The sequence below is a fragment of the Suricata suricatta genome, chromosome 7, assembly GCF_006229205.1.
Source record: "Suricata suricatta isolate VVHF042 chromosome 7, meerkat_22Aug2017_6uvM2_HiC, whole genome shotgun sequence".
In the NCBI taxonomy this organism is placed as follows: Eukaryota; Metazoa; Chordata; class Mammalia; order Carnivora; family Herpestidae; genus Suricata; species Suricata suricatta.
In genome coordinates this window covers 136,942,766-136,951,926 of record NC_043706.1, presented here as the reverse complement: position 1 = coordinate 136,951,926, position 9,161 = coordinate 136,942,766, and positions in this window count along the sequence as shown.

The following is a 9,161-nucleotide window of genomic DNA, read 5'->3' as shown; positions in this document are numbered from 1 at the left end:
AGCCAGACAATGTAGGAAGCTCTTACAAACAAGGAAACCCCAACAAAAATAGACAAAAGGAAGGAACAGTTCTCGAATAAGGAAATCCGGAAGGCCAACAGCATAGTAGAGCCACTCAAATACGTCAGTGACCAGGGGAATGCAGATGAAGAGAACAATGCAGTTATCACCATGGCACCAGTGAGTGTGGGGCGTGAAGATGTGGGGTCCCCATGCCCTGTGGGGGGTGCGCGTGCAAGAGCCATTCTGACCCTTCTTAGTCGGGTTATATGCACTCGACTTTTGACTAGGATGACCACTCCTCTTGGTTTGCCTGGGCCAGTCTTGGTTTATGCTTCTTGTTCTGCTGTAATGATGAACAGTGCTCCCTCTCATTCTCTAAGTTGTACTTGTTCAAATAAGATGTTATATGACCCAACAATTTCACTGGTGATTAGACATATCAGTGAAATCCTCACATCCGTAGACATATGCATGTGATATTTGTGGGATCTATGGGTGTAACGTGAATGTCCAACCCGAAGAGAGGGCACGTGATGCATGGTGGGTACTCACAGGAAGGGTGATGTCGCTGTAAGGAGCCAGGGGTGAGAGGAACACAACAGGACAGGTGGATTATACACACACACACACACACACACACACACACACACACACACATCAGAAGAAGATATACAACCTTATATTATTTAAAGCCTTTATTTTTAAGTAATCTCTACACCCAATATGAGGCTCGAACTCACAACCCTGAGATCAAGAGTCACGCTCTACTGATTGAGCCAGCCAGGCATCCGAATCTTATGTCCTTTATATAAATTAAAAGTATGTGTACACAAAACAATATCCATTTTGCAGGAAATACATATACATGAAGATACGTGTTAAACACATTAGGATAAGGAGACAGAAAATAGGGGCGCCTGGGTGGCTCAGTCGGTGAAGCCTCCGACTTCGGCTCAGGTCAGATCTCATGTTCGTGGGTTCCAGCCCCGCATCGGGCTCTGTGCTGACAGCTAGCTCAGAGCCTGGAGCCTGCTTCTGGTTCTGTGTCTCCTCTCTCTCTGCCCCTCCCCGTCTCATGCTCTGTCTCTCTCTATATCAAAAATAAATAAAAACATTTAAAAAAAAAAAAGGAGACAGAAAATAGGAATAGAAAGTGGCAATTTATCACATAAAGAGCTGAATTCAGTTCTAACAAGTAGAATCTTCTGCAAATGTCTCTGTGGATGAATGTTAGTGAGTCACCCATGGCAACCTCTTAGTGGCTACTGTTTGCTAAGAACTCTTTGTGCTAAAGGAAAACATTCTGGCTCATTCAATCACACTGATAGAATAAAAATGTCAATTGAGTTCTGCCCTGTGTCAGACACTGAGGTGGACATCAGGAATTAGGGACAAATGTTTTCAAGGAGCCACAACCAAGTTCCTGCCTGTAATTAAAACACTTTGACTAATGAAAATTTCTTTCTAACCTTGAATATAGATATTTGGACCAAGTAAGTCAAGTCCGAAGTGCTTTGAGAGGTGGCACAGCACTTAGAATGGTGTCTGATCCGTTATTTAGGGGAACTTGATTCCTGAGTAGTGTTTTATAACAGGGGAGAGATACAGTTGTTGGAGATGGGTATTCCCGATGCAGAAGTGAGAGAAATCGGAGGGAACAGGTCTCTCAAGGGGAAGGGGGACACGCGGGGGAGAGGGTATCCCTGGTGTGCCAGCCCAGAAGAGTCCAGACTCTCTCCAGATATTGCAGGGATCAAAACCAGGTAGATGAGGAGGCTTACTGGCTGAGCGTCTTGAAATCTTTAATGAAGAAAGGTTTCATTGTCTCCGGAGGCACTGGGAGAGTCCGGGCAGGAAGTTTCTGGCACTCTGATGGCACTTGAAGGACGGCCATTGCTTTCAGCTTGTGTGGAGCAGCCTGGGGGAGAGATTAGAGGTGCCCTTACAGTGTGAAGGCGCCTGATGCAGAATACTCCTCTTTCCCACCCTGGTTTCGAACCTGGAGAAACATCGGGGAGCTTCCTTGGGCAAAAGCAGCTGATGGGAATGTGGCTAGATCGGTGGGCAGGTGGACATCCCAGAAGCACGGAAGTAGAGGGTATGCGGCCCTGCCCGAGGTGGCCCTGCAGCACGTGGGCCTCCCAGCTGGGGCCGGGCCCTACCACATGTGCGGCACGAAGGGGCAGACCCCCTCTTGGCCGGTGAGCTGGCCCCAAGAGAGACAACGGGACAGGCTTCACATGACCAAGTTCTCCTTCCGAATACAGGCCTTCTCCATCGGGGGCATGGGCGAGGCCAGACATGTTACCCTCTCGGGGCTCCCTCAGAGGGAAGGAAAGAGCCTGTCTTCCACACGGAAATGAGGCAGGTCTTCCTCAGTTGTGGGATCTTCTCAGTTACAAGTTCCAGAAGGCTCCGGCCAGCCTTTGGGAGGATGGATAGCACCAGAATTCTGAGCTTTGGGAAAGTCACAAAACCCAATTTGTCAGCGTTACTATCCGTTTGATCACCACCGGGTGGCTAGCGCCCACCCCAAAGTCTGTGAAAGCCAGGATGGCAACCCCCAGAAACTGGGCTCTAAGACTGCACATAGCTTTGGGATCGAGTGTAGGCTGCTTTGCTTTCTTCTGTAAAAACAATTCCAAAATGAAGGCAAGTGTCAGGAGGTGCGTGCCTCACATCCCAGGTGTGTGGTAGGTGGGTCCGGGAGGAGAAGCATGTTCTAGGAGGGTCAGACATCTTGAGGAGAGGCCTGCCTGGAGCAGCAACTCTGCACCCAGCACCCACACGGCGTGCTAGGTCATCTCTGTGGCCTCCCTGAGGGAGGTTTTGTGGTGACAGAGATCAACCCGCAGAGGAGCTGGCCAACGACAAGGTTGGGGGCCACGGCAGTCTCGATGCCAAATATGCTGTTCTCACAAAGAAATGTTGGCCCTTGTAACTGAGCAGCCAGCCCTGCTGGCGTTCTTGTCTGTAGCGGGCTCTGCAGTGGTGTGCCGACAACCCCAGATAACGGTGGAGTCGGGACCAGCTCCAGATCTTACAGTTGTCCTTGGACTCTACCGCCCAGCCATCCACGCATTCCTGAATCAAATCGTTGGGGGTCAGTTGAGGACCAAGTCCCAGGAGGTGGCTTGGAATTGCAGATTGGCCAAGTGACACTGCCAATTTCATGGGAATTCACAGGAAGTCTGCTAAACCCCAAACAGCCAAAGGCCAAGTTTTATTAAGTGTGATCTTTAGGGGTTTCATCTGTCTTGCTCCCCACTGTAACCCCCTGCAGGACACGAAGCAGGAACTCAATACATATTTGTCGAATGACGTACGTGGTCCATGTTTCATCCTAAAAGCATTGCTCAAGATGTTATGAAGATGACTTCATTCCGTAGATATTTAGTGAGATCCAGCAGGTCAGGTACCATTCATCACCTGCTACAGAAATTTGTCTGCCCTGTTAGCAAACAGTTTCTGTTGTTGTTGTTATTTTTTTTAAATTTTAAGTGCCATATATTCAGTGTACATGTCCAATCGCTAGGATCCAGACATTTCAATGCTTAGTGAGATAATGTAGTCACTACAAATGCACTGGGCTCTGTGTTTGAATCAGCCCAATAAATATTTTTTTTCATTTATTTATTATTGAGAGACAGAGAGCGACAGAGCATGAGCTGGGTAGGGGCAGAGAGAGAGGGAGACACAGAATCTGAAGCAGGCTCCCGGCTCTGAGCTGTCAGCACAGAGCCCAACCGCGGGGCTCGAACCCACGAACCACCGTGAGATCATGACCTGAGCCGAAGTTGGACGCTTAACCGACTGAGCCACCTAGGTGCCCCAGGCCAAAATCTATTAACCGAGCTCCTTTACATGCAAGGTTCTGTCCCAGGCATTGAGCTACAAGAGAGCAGGCCCTGGCTTTCCCTTCAGGGAGCTCACCATCTGAGTGGACAGCAATCCAGGCAGATGCTAAAACCATCTCTGTCTTGACAGACACTTCCAGTTCATTGGCCATTTTATCAATTTAGCTTTTGGTAAACCAAAAACAGAAAAGAAAAAAAAAGAAATTCGTGATAACCAAAAAATGTTTATGCAACCAAACGCCTGATTAATAATAACTAATTTATTCGGGACCTAGTCAGCTTTCACATTAAGTGTATTTTTTTTTCATATAAAGTGTGAAATCACGCATGGAGGAGACACGTCAACTTTAGAACAGGAGCCTTTCCAGGGGAGGGCTAGGTGGACTTTAGGGCCTTTTTTCTTTTTTTATAAAATCTGAAGATAATGTGATAAAATATTACCATTTGTTAAATGTGGATAGTGGGTACATAGTTGTATATTGAATTAAAAAAAATTTTTTTAACATTTATTTATTTTTGAGAGAGACACACAGAGCATGAGCAGGGAAAGGCAGACAGAGAGGGAGACACAGAATCTAAAGCAGGCACCAGGCTCTAAGCTGTTAGCACAGAGCCCGACACGGGGCTCGAACCCACAAACTGTGAGATCATGACCTGAGCTGAAGTCGATGCTTAACCGACTGAGCCACCCAGGTGCTCCATATATTGAATTATTTTCTGAAGATAAAACATTTTATAATTTTTACAAACTATAAAACAACATGCTTTCTGATAATACAGGGGAGACATAAGCCCCTGTCCTGAGTAAACTGTCATTATGAACAGCATGTGTTCCACTTTGTCCCCTCAGAACCCCTGAGGGACATGGCACTGCCTCTGGGCTATGTGGCCCTAGTCGGCTACATTCGAGTTATTGTCTGTTCTTTGTAATACTTCTGCCTCGCCGCCGTCGGGCATTGTGCTGTTAGGGAGTCTGTGTGTATCTTGCATCCGCCCTTCTGATCTGCCTTGCCCTGGGAAAAGAACTAATCAAACTTGTTAGAACCCCAACTAAAATTGGAATTAAGGGAAACAGAGGAAGTTCCTAATAGATGAATTTTTTTTTACAGTTTCCCCCACCATCATCTGGTTTTCAATGGAGTTTGGGGCAGCTGGGATCTAAGGAAGTAAAGTGTTTTCCAGCGCACAGCAGTTGGATAGAAAACTAACCTGACTGCTCTCGCCTCGATACTAACTAGCAGTGTTCATTCATTTGTTTATTCAACAAACATACATTGAACACGTACTAGGCGCCAGGCACTGTTCTACCTGCTGAGGGCATAGCGGTGAACAGACCAGAGGGGCTTGATTCTTGCAGGGGAGACAGGAATCAGAGCCGAGAACAAGCCAGACGTAGCAGACAGTGTGAGGTGCTCTGAACACAGCAAACCAGGCGAAGGAGCAGGGAGTGACCCGGGAGGTGGCATGTCTTGTGGAAAAGTTGGGAAGTGCTCTTGCAGAAGGCAGTGTTTGGATAGAGGGCAAGTTGGCAGAGATGGGGGAAGGGCATTCTGGGCAGAGGAAGTGCCATGTGTGAGGTCCCTGAGGCAGGAATAGGGTTGATACATTCACAGAACAGAGACTCTGGACAGTGGAGCACAGTGAGCACAGCACCAAGGACATCACAGCAGGTTCAGGTGGAAAAGCAGGCAGGAGGGGATCCTGAGGGGCCCAGGAAGGGCTGTGAATGTCATGTGAAAACCCACTGGCTGGCGGGGATACACAACAAGGTGCGCTCTGCAGAGCGGCTGGTAGGTCTGCTGGATTAGCCGCTGGGATGAAGGATGGAGTGGGGTCAAGGGGTAGAGAGGCACTCAGGCCAGCTTCTCGGTTTGGGACCCAGCAAAGGGGCTTGGATGCTCCTGCTGTTTGCCGAGACGGGGAAGGTTGGGAGGAGGGCAGTTCTCGAAAGATCAGGAGCACTGGAGACACCAAGGACAGAGTTGTTCTTGTGGGGAGAGGCCCGGCTGGGAAGGTTATGTTAGCCTTGGGACTAGATAACATGGCCGAGGGAGTCACTGCACACAGATGAGGGCCCAGGGACAGCTCGGGCTAAGCCTGCAGTAGGAGGTTGGGGAGAGGGCCCTGGTGACAGGAGAGCGGAAAGAACAAACCGTAAGAACAGAATGCTCCCAGCAAGTGTTAGGTGTGGGGAAGGCAGCTCAGGAGAAGGGTAAGATGAGGCAGAGAAGTCTGGCCCCTGGGTTTAGCAAGATGAAGGTCATTGGCTATCCTGACAAGCAAAGTTAGGCTGCAGATGTTCAGACAGTTCATTTAATTTCTGTGGGGCTGTTTCCTTTGTGAAATGGGAGTAATGGAACAGGTGATATCTGAGGTCCTGTCCACTACCCCATCACACAACTTTTAGGGTGGATTTTTAAAAAAATTCACAAAATGATCAGAGATAAGAAAAATGAGAAAAGAAGCTATGCTTGGAGGGAGTTTATTAGTTAAAAAGTTGTGTGGTCATTAAGACTCTTCTACATAAAACCCAGGAAGTTACTTATGCAAATTTTTAAATAAGCGAAGGAAACTTTAACATAGAACATGGAGTGGCCAGAATTCTTAGTGGACCCACAGTATATAAGCTGTACTATCACAACTACCAAGAGACTCCTTCTAACTTACTGTCCTGTGAAGACCCTTAAACATGATCTCTAGACACAAGGCAGTGGCCACCTGTCAGGCTGTCTGAGTTCTTACTCTGCTCTGCTCTTTCACCCACCGTCCTGAATTTTCACACAAGGTTACTGAGTCCTAAGAAATAACTCCATTTCTTGTTTGGCCAAGGACACCCTGTATCCTTCCCTATTGCCTATTCACTGTTCGTTTGAAGTGACAGAAACCAGACTGTCCTACTACTTGGGACCTTTGGCTGAGATAATTCAGCACCGGCGTGGAGACAGGCTCGGAGGTGATCTCTTAGGATCTCCCCGCTGCTGTGTCGAAAGCCACGCTGAGCTGCCCTGACTGACATGAGCATAAACTTGCCTGACGAACTCCAAGCAACTTACCAACAGCCTTTCACCAGGTTCATGGGGAGACATGGGATTTCGCTCATCTAGCTAAAAAACAGAAGCCCTCTGTGAATTGATTCTAGTAACGTGCACTGAAACTTTAGTACCACTATCCTAAGCAATTCTCATAGATACGTTGGAATTGTCTTCTGTGTGTGTTGGGGGGAGGGGAGGGAGAGTGGGAAGGAGTTTAGGTCCCAACTTCAGATGAAAGTAAATTACCCCTGGTAAATCCTCTCGAAACACTCCTAAGATACATCACAAATGTTTTCGTGGGGGCAGAAAACCCTATATAGTAGCGTGTAAGTATAATGATTAGTGTAAGACATGTGAACACGTATGCACACCATGTCTCTATGCTATTTTGACTTACACGGGAAAAGTATGCCTACAGGTCAAAATGAAATGCTCCACTCTGACTCAGTGACCCGAGAACGCCATGAAATATGTATTTTATCTCCATTCTACAGATGAAAAGCTGGAAGCTTGGTCACCTTAAGAGACTTGCCCAAATGACTGGCTTATCAGTGCCACCACCAGAATTCAGACTTTGCTCTATTTGCTTCTGATCTTTTTTCATTAAGCTTTTTGAAATTATCTGTGAATTCACATGGTGTAAGAACGCGATCTTTTCATTTGGACCACACTGTCACAGGCCAGTTCATTTTTTAGTGTTCCCCTGAAGGGCATAGTTCAGAAATGCTCCAGAAAGTCTTGGGCCCCTGCTATTTCAAACATCCCATTTAAAGACAATAAACTGGATAAGATAAAAAAATTAGATTAGAGGCCTATCCCATCAAAAGAGTTGGGGACCAAAAATGGCTAATGAGACTCCAGGCAGTGATAACGAGGTAGAGATAGCATGTTCTAGGAGTGACCAGTCCTATCCAAACTATTATCACTGTAGGGTATTTAAATCTCTTTTAGTAGTTTCTTCCTACCACAGTTACATCTCATTTTAATACAAAAGAAAGTCTTTCAGAAAGCACACACTTGCCAGAATGCAGGACAAAATCTCAGAGAAGGCCTCCAAGCCTCACCTGCGCCCCTGTAACGCTGAGGACCTGCAGCTGAGAGACGAGAACCAATGCCTACTGACAAGGGTTGCCCCATGAGCGCCCTGTCCCTGTGACAGGTTAAGCATCACCAGGAGACTGGCACTGTGCTAAGCACTTAGCATGCACTATCTCATTTAATCCCTGTCTATCTTTACATCTCTGTTCTCCACACAGGGAAGCTGAATCTTAGAGTCTGGTGCTTTGCCCAAAGTTACTGGTTACTCTTGCAAGAGGACAGAGTTGAGCACTGTTTTAGGCATCCTACATGCATTACCCCTAATCCTCATAAAGGCCCCATGAAATAGATGCCGTAACTGTGCCACTTTACAGATGTGTAAGCACAAACTAGTCGAGTAACTCGCTCAACTCACGCAGGGAGTTAGAGGTGAGCCCAGGGAAGGAATTCAGGGTAGACTCCACTCCCAAGCTTTGGCCTCCATCACAATCACCTGGAGGGCAGGAAGGCACAGATTTGCCGAGCCCCGGCCCTAGTTAGTGATTCCGGGGGCGGTACCTGTGAATTTCCATTTCTCCAAGTTCCCAGGTGAGGTAGACTCTGCTACTCCGGGGAGCCCGCTTGGGGAACCACTGCCTTCGAGTTAGCTGTCTTAATCCCTGCACAACAGATCCTGCTGGCCCCCGCGTCCAGGTGTGTTTGTGTGTATTTAAAAAGTCTTGAGAACCATTTGCAAAATATATATATATATATAAAATGATTTCTAGAATTCCTGCCCATGGAGATTCTACCATAGCTCTGAGTTAGACCACAATGTGCCCTTTAACCGGAGCGTTCAGCCGTGGAGCGTCTTCTATGCTTGTGTCCTCAGCCGAATCCGGCCACGTGCACGAGAACGGCGGCCCAGGTTGGGGGGGGGGGTCTCAGAACCCGGCCTCGTCCTAGTTCAGCAACTACAAAATGACCTGATTGCAGCACCCCCAGTCTGAAACGGCCCAGCACCTCTCCTGTGGCCGCCGGTTCCTTCGGGTTTGCCTTTTTTTTTTTTTTTTTAATTTCTCTCTGTCCGCTGTGGATCGAACGATCTCACACCTTACATCTGCAATCAGGACTTGAATCAAATCAGGCAAAGTTCTCCGCAAGGGCAAGGGGACAGGCAGCGAAGAGGGAAGGGTCTTTACAACACAAGCGGGGGCGGGGGCGCCCCTCGGGAGGCGCCTGGCGGGGTGGG